The sequence below is a fragment of the Sarcophilus harrisii genome, chromosome 4 (assembly GCF_902635505.1).
Source record: "Sarcophilus harrisii chromosome 4, mSarHar1.11, whole genome shotgun sequence".
In the NCBI taxonomy this organism is placed as follows: Eukaryota; Metazoa; Chordata; class Mammalia; order Dasyuromorphia; family Dasyuridae; genus Sarcophilus; species Sarcophilus harrisii.
The window spans coordinates 304,319,588-304,335,175 of record NC_045429.1 but is presented as its reverse complement, the minus strand read 5'-3'; the positions used below and the strand labels follow the sequence as shown (position 1 = coordinate 304,335,175).

Sequence of the window (15,588 nt, the reverse complement as noted above, 5' to 3'; positions counted from 1 at the left end):
GAAAAAACAAATACAAAAGCAATACAGCTTGTCAGGTGAAAGTTGCCTAGATAGGTTCCCTTCAACTAGTCACCACATGAACTAGGTGCCTTAAGGACTTGGTTGCTAATAGGTGAATTGTGGAAAGATAGTCCTTTACCGTCCCAGCCCCATTCAACTCCCACCCCTCATTGTAAGCCTCAATTACATGATGTCCTTTGAAGTGCTAAAGCTAGAAGGACCAACCCAGAAATCCTCTCCTTTGAAGCAATATCCTGCTCCCTGAAGATGTCTCAGAATGGAAAGAAGATCAATATATCATTCAAAAGTATTTGCCACACCATCCTAAAGTATCAAATCCTTTCAAAACCAGAAGGCATCTCCAGTAAAGCCAAATGCCAAGATATATAGGTCCCTGAAGCTCCCATAAGTTTTTAGCAGAGTTCCATGCCCTTGATCCCTAGGGTGCCCCATAAACCGATTCAGCATCTGTTAAACTCACAACAAAATTTGAGAGGACAAGAGAAGAGTAAAAACAGTAACAGGACAACAGAGGAAAGATTATGGCTTGACACTGAGAGGTGGGTGATGAACCAAAAATAGGACAGAAAGATGAACAACATTCCACTCTTTCATAACTAATTTCGAAACATCCCTAAGAATTCCATTCATTGACGCCTCAAACTCCTTCATTTGACTGTCTTCTATAGCTTCCTCATCTCGACTGAATCATCTACTTAAGTGTCACTGAGAAAATTATTCCTTTCACCAGACAAGATACAGACCAAGAACAAAAATTACTGAGAAGGGTAAACCATCAAAAAAAAAAAAACCTTTTTTTGGAGGTCATTTTTGAAGAGGTTAGCAATTGAGCTGACAGAGTTGGGATTTTGAGAAACCAATGTAAATAATGAGAATATTCTTGGAACAGGCAATAGCCTATAACAAGGCAACAACAACAAAAAAGGATAGACAACTTTGTATAGTTGAAAAGCCAAGAAGCCATTTTTTTTCTGGAAAGATAATTTGTGAGAGTAAAATAATAAAGCAGAGCCAGATTGTTAAGGATGTTTAGTGTCAATAGAAGGGATTTTATTTTACCTCAGAGGCAATAGGGATCCAATGAATATTTTTGGGCAAGAAAGAGATGTGTTCAATTTTTCTTTTCTACTTTTATTGCTGGAAGAGACTATTTAAGATTATCTGGTCCATTCCACCCCCTCCTTTTACAGATAAGAAAAGTTAGAGCCACAGATATTAAGTTACTTACTTATGATCATGCAACTAATTAGGGCATGTTTTGAGTCCAGGTTCTTTGATTCAGAATAGAGTGTTCTTTCAATTAGGGACTGATCATATTATTTGAGATAGCTCAGTGTCAGAGTGGATGGAACACTTAATCTGAATTCAAAAAGATCTGAGTTCAAATCCTGTTTTAGACACATACTGTTTGACCCTGAATAAGTTATGAAACTCTTGTCTGCCTCAGTTTTCTCATCTCTAAAATAGTAATAATAATAATAGTACCCACTTTCCAAGGTTGTTGTGAAGATCAAATAATATAACATTGTTTTGGTTTTTTGCTGCACAGGTTGTTGGGGTTAAATGACTTGCCCAGAGTCACAGACCTAGGAAGTAACCAAGTGTCTGAGGTCAGATTTGAACTCAGATCCTCCTGACTTCAGGGCTGGTACTCCATCCACTATGCCATCTAGCTCCCCTAACATAACATTTATAAAAAGCTTTTTAGACCTTAAAGCTAGCATGTAGATGCTAACTATGATTAAAATGTTCAGAAGATACTAGAGAAACCACGAGTAATGGAATTTCAGGAAATATAGGCCCTAAGAATTTTTTGGGAAATAGGCTGTGGAGTGCCTGCTTGTGGGAGATGTGTTTTGATTTTCATATTTTCTTTTATAGTGCATAGAATATATTTCATATACATATACTATTTGTCCCCTTTAATATAATTTTATTTGCCTTGAGCAAGTGGATATCAGTCCTGTAGATATGCATATGTAGCTATATTTACATAGAGGATTATACTCAAAATGTAACAAATATTTTTATGCTTAATCTCAGCCATTTATTTAGACATCTTCAAATGCACAGTATGTATATTTTGTTAATGAAAAAAGATATCAAAAATATGTTTGGAGAGAGAAATTGTAACAAAACATGGTACCCCAGAAAGAACACTGTCTCTGGGTTCAGAGGGCTTGTACAAAAACCTGTGTGGCTTTGTGCAAAGTCACAACTTCTCTGGGTCTCAATTTCATCATATTTAAAATAAGGGGATTGGACTGGTTGTCCTTTAAGATCCTTCCTAGTTTCTGCTCTATGATCCTAAAGACAACTTCTTTTGGCAAAAAACAAACAAAAAGAACCAAAGATACTCTCATACTTCAGAAGTAAAGGCTCCTTTCCAGAGAACCCTGGAGTTTAATATTGCCAACAAATGACCCTGGATTCTTTTAACCTGTGCCAGGTGCAATGTAAACCTCCCTGGATTTCCTTCCTTTCCTGTTTCATCTGAGAAATTCTTCACTAATACCATGGTATCTGGTTTCTCATTGTTCACTACTGCTTCAGAGTCCCCTTAGTATAGGGTTTCAAAAAAGGTATGTTTAACACTCTTAAATCCCCAGAATAATTCCTGACCAGATATCATCCCCATTATCATCATCATTATTATCATCATCATCATCACCATCATTATTACTACTCCCACCATAAAAAAATATTCTCCAAGAGACTGGAATATACAAACAAAACTTCCAGAAACTGGTAAAGAAAATGCCTATGACAGAACCCACTCTAAAACTTGGGCTTTAATTTCTTCATCTGTCAATGAGGGATAGGGAACAGAGGTCTGAAATCTTTAAAGTTCCTTCAATTCTGTTATTCTGATATTCTTAGCAAATAGTAAACTATTAGGAGCCAATCCATGTCATGGGAGTTAATATGATTTAAGTGGATCATAAAGATAATAGCATCATTAAGATGGATTAATAACAACAACAACAATAATAGTTAATATTTCTATAGTGCTTAGTATATACCAGACTGAGCTGAGAACTTTACAATTATTATTTTAGTTGATCCTCATAACAATCATGGGAGGTAGGTGCCGTTATTATACTCATTTTACAGATGAGGAAACAGAGGTAAACAAATTAAGTGACTTGCCCAGAGTCACAGGTAAATGACTGAGGTCACATTTGAAATCAGGTTTTTTTGACTTTAGGCCCAACATGGAGAAACTGATTACTCTAAATTTTGGCAGAGAAGCCAATGATTGTCATCTAATAATTCTGTCAAGGTCTCCTGAAGCAGGTTGGAGTGCAGGAGTTATGAGGGTTTATAGAGAGGTGAATAAGTGTGCAGATTAATGAACTGAATGATTCTTATTTTGGAAAACTGGATTCATAATTGGCATTTCTCACGTTGTTCCTTGGTTCTTTAACATTCAGAACACAAAAATGAATCCACTTCAGGATTGGAACAAAATAAGACACTTACAAACCATAAAAGTTATACTTAGCAACAACATGGAAAGGATATTCAGTAAGGATTTATTCAGATGAGCAAAGCTTCCTTTGCCTCAGCATTTGCCGTGTTGATGAAGTTCAGAAACATGTGTTAAGCCTGAAGAAGGAGTCTTTGACTCCTTATGTTCTGGCTTTTTTATTTAAGTGACTTGGAAACTACATCAATGGTAACCTTTGTCCTTTGAACTAGTTAAATTTCAAGGACAATTCCAATGTTTAAACACACACACACACACACACACACACACACACACTTTTAGCCTATGTTCAGTAAATGTGGTTCCAAAAACACATCATCACTTGAAAGTAAATTCTAAAAGCCTTCTGTTAGGCCTTCTACAATTTAAATGACCTTAATGCTATTTTTTCCCTTAGGATTCTAGGGGTACGCCTGAGAGGTTGAGGTATCTTTTTTTAATGTTATTGACTCAAACCTCCACCTAGGCATTGTCTGCCCAATGCTAACCACCAGTGATTGGTGTCCTAGTAGCATTTAACAAATTAAGATTAACTTTAAAATAAATATTTATTAATAGTTTCTGTTTCTTATATTGCCTCCCCAAATCCTCCCCCTACTTTCTCTCAGAGAATTATCCCATATAAGAAAAAATATTCTTTAAAAAAAAAAAAAGGAAAAAAATTCAGCACAACTTATGGATAAATTTTCAAAAATCCAAAAATGTATGGAATGTTCAATAATCATAAATCTCCTGATTCCATGAAGGTGTGGGTTGGGGCTATTTTCTTATATCTTATTTGAATCATGCTTAATCTTTATAATTTGTTACATCTATCTTTTTTTTTTTTTTTGAGTAAGGTTGTTCTTTACATTTACATTGTTGGGTTTATTGTGCACATTCTTTTTTTTTTTTTTTTTTTTTTTGGTACTTCTTACTTCACTAGATATCATTTTGTATAAATCTTTCCATGCTTCTTTCTATTCATCCCATATATCATTCCCTATAGTATAGTAATACTCTGTTACATTCTTCCATCACAATTTGTTTAGCCATTCCTCAAGTGACAGACATAGCTTTTATTTCCAAAATTTTTGTTATTACAAAAAGTTCTGCTATAAATATTTTGGTATCTATAATGGGATTTTTTTCTTATCAATAGCTTCCTTGGATTTTAAGTCCAATAATGGAGTCTCTGGTTCAAAAGATATGGACCTCTAAGTCACTGTATTTGCCTAATTTCAAATTGTTTTGCAAAATGGTTTTACCATTTCACAACTCCCCTAACCAATGTGTTAGTGTACCTATCATTACATAGTTCTCCCAACATTGAGTGATTTTTTTTCTCTCTCTGCAAATTTGTAAGGTGTGAGATGAAACCTCAAGATTGTTCTGATTTGTATTTCTCTTATTGTGAGTGTTTTCAAGTATTCTTTCATGAGGTTATGAATACTTTGCAATTCTTCCTTTGAGAACTGTTTGTCATTTCTTTTAACTAATATATTGAGGAATATCTATCAGTCATATATATGCTTATTAATTATATATCTCCAATATAAAACTTTTACCAGAGAATTTTAATATAAAGATCTTTTCTTACTATATATGTGTTCATTTTTTCTATATAGAAGCTTTTCAGTTTCATATAATCAGTTATCTATTTTATCTTGTAATTACTTCTATCTCTTGTTTGAGTTAAAAATTCCCCTGTTACCCATATCTGTAATAGGTGGGCATATGATTTGTTTCTCTTGTAATTTTCTGTAGTTTGATTATTAATGTTAAAGTCCCACATTCACTTAGATTGTATTATGGAAGTGGTGTAAGGTGTTGGTTTAAGCCTAATTTTTGCCAGATTGCTTTCCAATTTTCCGAGCAATTTTTTTAAAGATATAAGGAGGTTTTTTCCCCTAAGTAATTGGTGTTTTCTACTTTATCAAACTCTGGGTTATAGAGTTCCATTGTCTAGTCTCTTTGTCTAGTCTGTTCTATTGATCAAGCTATTTTTAAATGAATACTAGATCATTTATTAACTTTTACAAAGAGATGAAAATTGAAATGTAGCAAGAACACTACCAACTATTTCCCCAAACTTGGGGCACACTCTCTCTTATCCTACTTAGTCCCTTCAGGGACTGAATAAATAACCCACAGGGACTGATTTCTGAATGAAGAAATAGAGAAAATTTTAATTATAATTTAATGATTGGTTGTTAATATAAGAAAAAAATCATTGTTTCTCACAGTGGATAATGCCAAACCTTTGTACTTCCCAGTAAGACACCAATGTAAAGTGGTGATATTGAGCTGGGACAGCACAAAGAACTTCAGGGTCACATTACAGATGATGACATTTTTGACATGGTCACCATCAGGGTCATTTATAATAAACTGTTGCAAGCTATTACAGCAGCCTATCCAAGTGCTAGGAAATCACTCTATATCACTACCCACTCAGTATTCAGGACATTTCCCTCACTAGAAACCCCAGGCAGTAGAAACTACCAAACCTTTTCACTTCTAGAGGCATCTGCTGAGAAACCAGCCCTCTTTTTCTTCAGGAGTTGAAAATACAGTTTCACTCTTCCCATCTCCAGAAAACAAGGTACTTTCCCATTGCTCCTCCAAACCTCACTTTGGAAGTTATTATTGATTACTATACTGGTATCCATGTGGAGGGGGTTTATCAGCTATCTACCCCATTGGTTACTCTATCAATCCCCATACTCCTGTCACTGGGGCCATTACAATGCCTTTGCTTTTAAGGCCTTTGCCACTGCTTCTGGGTTCTGAGAAATGCTTTCCACACCCACATCTCGCCTTTATTTCAGGGAAAAGCAAAGCCTGCTTCTACCTTTCCTGTAGTAATCCAATCCTGGCCCAATATAGTCTGACGTTTCCAGGTTCGAAATTGGAATAAGATGAGCCACTTATTCCATTAACAAAAAAGAGATTTACTTAGTCATAGCATGGAAAGGATATTCATAAAGGATACAGCATAGTTTTTTTTGTTTCTGTGATGTCTGTGCTAGTCAAAAGTGCATGTCAATATTGAAACACCAGTGATGCTCCTTAGACTGGCTTTTGTACAAGGAGATGTGTCAAAGGCCTAAGCCTTAGTCACCCCCCCCCAAGCTATTTAAGGCTCAAGGACATTTTCAATACCTTTTAAAGAAAGCCTATTCTAGCCTATATCTCTATCAATATCTAAATATCTATCCCAATGTGTATATATATATGCATATATATACATATATGTATATGACAGATATTTCTTCCATCATACCTTCTGTAATCAGTGTTCCACTGTCCACCTGTGCCAGTCCAGAGTGCTGTTTGTTGTTCCTACTATGTTAGTGCTGGAGGCTATTCCTGCTACCTCATGCCCAACTAAACATTGCCTGCTATATATGTCCACATATTGCTGCTGCCATCCCATCCCCAGTTAAGCACTGCCTTCAAGACTATCAGTCCATCTAAGGGCTGATGCTCACTTACCTACCTTCCAGGAAAGACCCGTAAAACACAAGAGGTGGTCTAGTCTCAGGATTATCTGGGTCAGGACACATGATCCCAATAGTTACTATCACTGCCAAGATTGGGGAGGAAGTCTTCCGCCTGCCCTGAGGCTCATTCTGCCAGGTTCTTCACCCACCCCTTAATGGACATTCTGGACAGAAACAGAATTACAATTCAGACTTTTATAGTGAAAGCTTTAGCTTTCTCTCCTTTTAAACAAAGCTCTGCCATTCCCCTCCCCCACCAGAAAATCAACTGGGTTGCATTTGGTTCATTTGGTCCTATCCCCAATTCTGGAAAGATCTCTGGGGTCTGGAGAAGAACTAAGCATTCTCCTTCCAAATGCCTCCCCCAGAGTTTTACTAATGAGTCTTAGTGGTCTGCTAAATACCATATAAAAAGCTTTAAGAAGATCATTCAGCACAGATCTTAGACAATCCCTAAATTAACAATGTTTGGGGAGGATCCAGGCCTGTGACAGCTGGTGGGCCTAGAGATCACTATCACAGCCAAATACAAAGTTACACAAATTCAACAATAACAACGAAAACCATTTTAAAACATTTATCACTTCAGGGCAAGGTTCTTAAAGGCCCAGGGCACATTCGCATCTGTCTCTTATACTTGAATGTCCATGGACAATTTCTGTTCCAATCCTCCAGGATTAATAGGGGCCCTCTCAGTTTAGACAGGAGGGTCCAAGGCTCTCATATTCTCTTCTTGCCATTCCTCAACTTCAACAATGAGGTCAGTCATAATGTCATTGCAACCCAATCTTTCCAACTAACTCCAAGTGTTCTAGCTCAGCCAGGCCTGACTTAGACCTGCCAATTCAGGTTCGGGGCTACAATTAATGAGATACTCAGAAACCATCCAACAGTTAACAAAAGAAAATTTACTTGTAATAATATGGAAAGAATATTCAGCAGGAGTAGAGCATTGATTCAACTCATACAGTTTCCCTGCCTTAGCATTAACTATGATGGCTATTGATCCACTTTGATAATGAAGAATACACAACATGGATACTATCTTTTAATCACTAAATGGGTGTTGCCTCAAACTGAGACCTGGGAAAGACATTAGCTTAAAAAAACTAAGGTCTCCCAATACATCTGGAGCCAGTTGTCAGTAGTCCTGACCTATGTCTTGCCATTAGATTTCGAATGACTCTGAGGGAGAAAGTGAGACTGATGACTTTGTACAGTCCTATCTCACTTAAATCCAATTCATTTGCAAGTCAAGATATTGCCTTCCTTATGTCATTGATTCTCTTTGAGAATAAAGGATGAACAACAATAAAAGATCAGGATAATATCTTAAGCTTTAGGGAGGAACCCTTGCACTGGCTTTCAAACACAGCCAGCAAACTTTATTAGTCCCCTTGACTAATTAAACCTTGAGCTAAGCTTCAATACCTTTTAGGGAGAAACTAGGCCAGTGCATGTGGAGTAGATGTGACCCCTTTGACACACTACTTCCATTGCTAGTATAAAGGAAGAATTGAGTTTTCCTGTAACCAAAAAAAGTGTGAAGTTTTAAAATCAGATTGAGAGCATTATAATGCCTTAGTGAAAGTGCCAAATAGGAAACATCTATGAATTGGCAGAAAGAATCAATCATATCCCTTGGATTTAGGTTTTTTTTTTTTCCCCTGAGGCAATTGGGATTAAGTGACTTGCCCAGGGCCACACAGCTAGGGAATATTAAGTGTCTGAGGTCAAATTTGAACTCGGGTCTTCCTGACTTCAGGGCTAGTCCTCTATCTATTGTGCCCTTTAGCTGTCCCTGGATTTAGATTTTTAAAAATCCAAATCATCTAGCATTCGGAGAGTGGAGGGTAGTCAAAACTTGGGCAAGTATGAAGTATGATTTCTCCCCTTCATTAGCCATTGGTATGTAGCATCAGAGTTCCTTTCCCACAAAAAGACACCAAGTCTTTTTAAGGATGGGAAAGAAAAACTATTATGTGTTTGAAGCCTGGATGGCTTTGGAGAGCATCAAGAAGGGAAGAGGAAGAACTATCTTGGAAGAGATAATATCAGATAAGCATTTTTCAAGTTGTTTTTCTTTGTAATGTTAGCAGTGTATAAATTTTCCCTCAGTTCTTCCCTTCACTTTAGTTTCTTATAGAATAAAACTTGTCACAGTCAAAACCTTTGAATATTCTATAAAGGTTTTTGCCAGGAGACAAAGTCAAGGAAATGAAATCTGGAACACAAAGTCTTACAAAAAATGAATGTTGAAAACTATCTTTTTTTTTTTTTTAATAGCTTTTTATTTACAGGTTATATGCATGGGTAATTTTACAGCATTGACAATTGCCAAACCTTTTGTTCCAATTTTCCCCCTCCTTCCCCCCACCCCCTCCCCTAGATGGCAGGATGACCAATATATGTTAAATATATTAGAGTATAAATTAAATACAAAATAAATATACATGTCCAAACCATTATTTTGCTGTACAAAAAGAATCAGACTCCGAAATATTGTACAATTAGCCTGTGAAGGAAATAAAAAATGTAGGCAGGCAAAAATATAGGGATTGGAAATTCGATGTAATGGTTCTTATTCATCTCTCAGAGTTCTTTCGCTGGGAGTAGCTGGCTCAGTTCATTACTGATTTGTCCATTAGAACTTATTTGGTTCATCTTATTGCTGAAGATGGTCAGATCCATCAGAATTGATCATCATATAGTATTGTTGTTGAAGTATATAATGATCTCCTGGTCCTGCTCATTTCACTCAGCATCAGTTCATGTGAAAACTATCTTTACATGTATTTGGAAAATAAAATATTGAAATAAAAAAAGAAAAAAAAAACAGTGGGTACATCTCTTTCCTCAGTAGATATGATCATAACAGTGTTTGCTTAAGAGTTAAGATAGGCTTTTTTTTTTCTGTTCTTGACAAGAAAACTAACTGGGATAACACTGACATCTTCCTTTAAATCTTTATTTCATCTTTCACATTCATATAGGATACCAATCTCTAACTTCCTCCTAAAGGTCATGCTGAGACTATATGCCTAAGGAATTGTCAAAAAACATCATTAAGTGTTTGCTGTATGCAAAGCTAATATTAAGTGCTAGAGTTCCCCTAAAGTATCCACTATTCTAGCTCTTATATAAGGGGAAAAAAGAATCCCAAAAACTAAATTTGAAAAAAATCTCATATACTATTTTGTCAAATACGCCTTGAAAAAGAACCATGCTGTTGTTCCCCTTTGATTTTGAAGTGCTAAGTACTTTAGAATCATTATCTCATTTGATTTTTCACAACAATCTTGGAAGATAGGTGCTATTATTATACCCAGTTTACAGATGAGGAAACTTAGGTCATGCATAGTTAAGTGACTTCCACAATAAACTCAACAACTGGCCATTCATTCTTTTCTAGGAGGCCTCCAGTGAAGAGAAACTCTATATCCATCCATTTTTGGATATCTCTAATTGTTAAGAAGTTTTTCTTTACTTCAAGTCTACACTTGCCTCTTAAAAAAAACCTATTTATTTACTGCATTTATTATTTCCTCATCTCATTCCCATTGCCACCTCCCCGGGGGGAGGGGACAAAAAAGAAAAAGGAAAAAAAGAGAGCATGACAAATGTGTTGAGTATAGCAAAAGAAATTTTCACATTGGCTGTATTCAAAAATTTATGTCCCATTCTGCATTTTAAGTTCATCATTTCTCTAGGAGGAGATGGACTCTTGGAGTTCTAAAGTATTTCAAAAATTTTTTATAACTTTGTTTTCTTTGTTTAAATTATTCTAGTTCTGCTCACTTTACTCTGCATCAATTCAGAGAAGTCTTCCCAATTTTCTCTAAAAATGTCCATTTCATTATTTTTTATTGCACAATAATATTCCATTATATGAAAATGCCATAATTTGTTTAGTCATTCCCTCTTAGGTGAGTACCTCCTTATCTAGTTTCTGGCCATTACAAAAAGAGCTGCTATCAAGATGTTTGAATATATAAATCTTTTTCTTCTTTGTTTGATTCCTTTGGGTATACAAACTTGTAACAATATAGCCATGGTGGAGAGAAGGGAAGGAGCATAGTTACAAATGTTTTCCAGAATGGCTAAACTAATTCATGACTGTTAGTAGTCTGGTCACTTTGCCTCTTTTCAACTTGTACTCATTGCTCTGATAATGAGGTAGCCCTTCTCAAGACCAACCCCTCTTGATCCTCACTCCTCCCAAATTTCGCATCAGATTGCCTCCTTCCTCATGCCTTTCCCCTGTTTGACCTTCAATCTCTTTCATTCTTTCCCTGCTACCTTCAAACAAAAAATAATCTTTCTTTCCCAGCCTTAAAAAATGTACTATAATCTGCAATCTCCTCAAATTATCTATATGACTCGTTTCATTCTTAGCCAAAGTCCTAGAAAAAGCTGTATTAACAATATAGCTTCCAACCTTCCCACTCCACTAAAATTGCTGTCACCAAAATTACAACGATTTTTGTATGGGGCAAGTATACCTCTGGTCCCACTCTGTCAGACCAGCTACATATTTCCCTCAAGGTTTTAAGGTACCCTAAGGAGCTTGAAATGCCTCTTTTCTATATGTTGTAGGCTCAAACCCTAACTAGCTAGCTGTGCACTATCCAGAATTAGGTGTCTGAGTCCATTTAACTTTTGGTGCTAGAGTTACCTACTTAACAATGATTAGCCCTTACAAATATCCATAGCATGACCCTAATTGTATATCTTCCCAAGGCTCTGACCTAAACCCTCTTCTTTTCTCACTCCAAACATTTTCTTGGCGACCATCAGCTCCCCTGGATTTAGTTATCATCTCTATGCAGAAGAGTCAAAGATGTGCAGGGGTAGTCTTTTACCTGAGTTTCAGTTCCCTATCAACAACTGCCTATTTAACATTTAAAACTTAATGCTGCAAATTTACATCAAACTCAATAGATTCAAGCAGAATCCATTCTCTTTTCATCCCAAACCTACTCCCATTTCAAACTTTCTATTTCTGGGTTTGTTGGATTGTTTGAGATATTTGGGGTTAAGTGACTTGCCCAGGATCACACAGCTAATAAGTATTTGAAGTCACATTTGAATTCAGATCCTCCGGATTTCCAGTGTTTTATCTAATACATCTAGTTGTCCCTCATATTTCTGTTAAAAATATCACCAAATTTCCTAGTCTCTTAACCTTTGCATTTTATTATCTTTTAGTCCCTCACCTTCCCTCATATATTGACAAATCTTGTATTTCTACTTCCATAACATTTCTCAAATCCAATCCCTTCTGTGTAGTTAAATAGCCCCTGTTTGGTTGCAGCCCTTTCCATTGGTTGCAGCCCTTTCCACCTTTTGTCTAGATGATTTTATGGTCCTCCTAATTGGTCTTTCTGTCTCAAGTCTCTTCCTACTCCACCTCATCTTCCATCCACCTCCAAAGTGATTTTCCTTAAGCTCAGATTTGATCATATCACTCCACCCTTTCAGTTAATTTCAGTAGTAGCCTATTTCTTCTAAAATAAATATAATTTCCTGTTTGACTTTTATGACTCTTCCCACTCTTGGCCAAATCTCTTTCTCCCAGTCTTAGTGTTCATTACTTCCCATCCCATTCTTTTTGTTGCTCATATATACTACTCCTATTTCCATGCTACACTGATTATCATCCTGCAAGCGTAGAACTTGTTCTTTACTCACCTCAACCACATAAATTCCTTCTTTTCCTTCAAAATACAGCTCAGTTTCCCCGTTCTATATGAGGCTTTCTTGATCTCTCAACCATCTTATATTTAACTACCTTATGTTATTCTTAATTTTTATTTATATATACTTAAATATTTATTTTTTATCTCTCAATAGAAGAAAACTCCTTGAGAAAATATTGTTTCATCCTTTATGGTTTTCTCAGAACCTAACCTAGTATCTGGCACATAGTAGGATCTTAGTACATTTTGTAGATTAATTTTTTTTAGTTATCCTCTCTGGGACCACAAAGAACAGGTCTAATCCTTCTTTTGTAACCCAGACCTTCAAATACTTGGACACATCAAACACATCTTTCCTGAATCTTTTCATGTTCAGGCAAAACATTTACCATTGCTTCAATGTATTTTTCTTTGGCATGAAATGGACGCTCTTTCCTATTCTGGTTGCTCTCCAAAGCTTATTAAGAATTGAACACAAGACTCCACAAGTGTGCTATACAGCAAAATTATCCCCTCTCTAAACCTAGATACCTTACCTCTCTTAGTACTTCCTAAAATGGAACCAGCTTTTTGGTCTGTCTTATCACATTGTTGATTCATATAATGCTCAAAGTTCACCAACATCTCCAGATCTTTCTCAAATGAATTCTTATCTACCATACCTTTTTTATTCATGAAACTGATAAAAAAAAAACAAATATAAGGTATATTTATTTATATTAAATTTCACTTTACTATTTTCAGGTTAATATTCCAACCTGTCAAGATCTTTTGGAGCCTGTCATCCAGTATATAAGCTATTTTTCTGAGCTTCATGTCATCTGCAGGTATGATAAGAATGTCATCTATAATGTTATCCAAAACACTGATTAAAAAAGTCATACCAAAGAAATACATAGAACAGTAATCATAGTCACAAAAACAGTAATCAGTATCAATTCTACAGTAGAGCAATATGAAAAAAAAAGTTCCTTCCTGGAATGTAAGAGGGAGCCTATTAGCATGAAAAAAAAAAAGAAAACAAAAAGAAAAACCATAGAGCTAGAATGAATTTTAGCGATCATATATTCCAACATTTTCATTTCTATTATTTATTTCTTATTCCATATGTTTATTGTTTGAAGCATTTCAAGTGTGTAGAAAATTGTGGGGGGGGGGTTTCTTATCCATTCTACCCCTTTATTTTATTTTACTGGGTTGTTGTTCATATTTAAGATTATAATGGCTGTTTGAATTTTCCTCCATTTATTTAATTTATATCCATTTTTTATCCTTTCTCTTAAAATATGCATTTTGTCCCTAAAATGACTTTTGCTTAAATTAATTTTTACCACAAATTTTCCAAGGGCCCCACAAGTTCCTTGGAGTTACTTAAAGTTTAAATTCCTTCTTTCTTTGCTTGTTTGCTTGCATCATTCCTTCTTTCCTTCCTCCCTTCTTTTCTTCTTTCTTCCCTTAGTTCTTTTTTTATTTATCTGTTTCCGTACACATATACCTCTTTTTTGACTCTTTTCCCTGTCCAAATAAACTGTGATTCAAATTCTTCCTTTCCCATCTCCAGTATTAGCTGAGGAATATTATTTTGTAATATCCTTTTCCAAGAAGTTTTCATTTACTTTATACAGTCCTTTATTTACACCTCCTTTCTAGTCTATCCCTTTCCTGAGTATTTATTTTCTTTATGTTTTTCCATGAGCAGAGCTTCTGATATCCCTCTGTCCCATTTCTATGTTTTGTAGCTCTCAAACTCCCTTTCCGTTTTCAATCAAAGAAGCCTTTATTAAACACTTATTACATGTCAGGCACTTTGCTAAGCAGGGAGATAAAAAGAAAGGCAAAAACATAGTTCTCCTCAAGAAGTTTGCATGTTTGGCAAGACAACATGCAAATAAATAGGGTATATACAGAATAGAAAGAAGGTAAATTTAGAAGCAAAGGTTCAAGTGGCTGCTGGGTGTGGAATCAGAAAAGCCTCTTATAGAAGATACTGTTTGAACTTAATCTTGAAAGAATAATGAAATCTCAAGAAGCTAAAATGGGGCATGAGAACATTCCAGGCATTGAGGGCAGACCATACAAACATGGAAAATAGAGGAACAGCTAGCAGGCTGGATTGTAATGTTTGTGGAAGGAAGTAATGTGTAAGAAGTTTGGAAAGATAGGAAAGGATCAGTTTGTAAAGACCCTTAAATACCAAACAAATACATTTCTATTTACTCTTGGAGATCCGAATCACCAAAGATTAGTGAGAAGGGGGAAAAAGTGACATGAACAGACATATACTTTAGGAAAATCACTTTGGCAGCTGTGTGAACAATGTTTGGGGAGAGGGTGGAGGATATTTGATTGCAAGAGATAAAAATAAAACCTGTTTTCAGTGGTCAAGGTACTGAGGACTCAAATAAGGATGACAGATGTGTGAGTAAAGGGAAGGGGATGGGTAGGAGAGATAGTGTGAAGATAGAAACGACAAGATTTAACAATAAATTGAATATATGGAGTTAATGAAAGTGTCTCTTAGAAACATAAATTCATGAAGAAATAATTGTGGTATGTGCAAAAATGTTTGTGGCAGCCCTTTTTGTAATGGCTAGAAACTGGAAACTGAATGGATGCCCATAAATTGGAGAATGGCTGAATAAATTATGGTATATGAATGTTATGGAATATTATTGATTTGTAAGAAACGACCAACAGGATGATTTCAGAGACTTAGAGAGGCTTGAACTGATGCAAAGTAAAATGAGCAGAACCAGGAGATCATTATACACAACAACAACAAGACTACGATGATCAATTTTGATGGACATGGCTCTCTTCAGCAATGAAATGTTTCAAACCAGTTCCAATTGTTGAGTGATGAAGAGAACCATATATACCTAGAGAGAGGCCT

The 15,588-nt window shown here is 35.7% G+C and overlaps 1 long non-coding RNA gene across 1 annotated transcript in view; it reads right to left on the bottom strand.

Moving 5' to 3' along the window:
* LOC116423244 overlaps positions 1-15,588 on the bottom strand; it is a 50,633-nt gene that overhangs the window by 383 nt on the left and 34,662 nt on the right. The gene's annotated exons all lie outside the window — the stretch shown is intronic.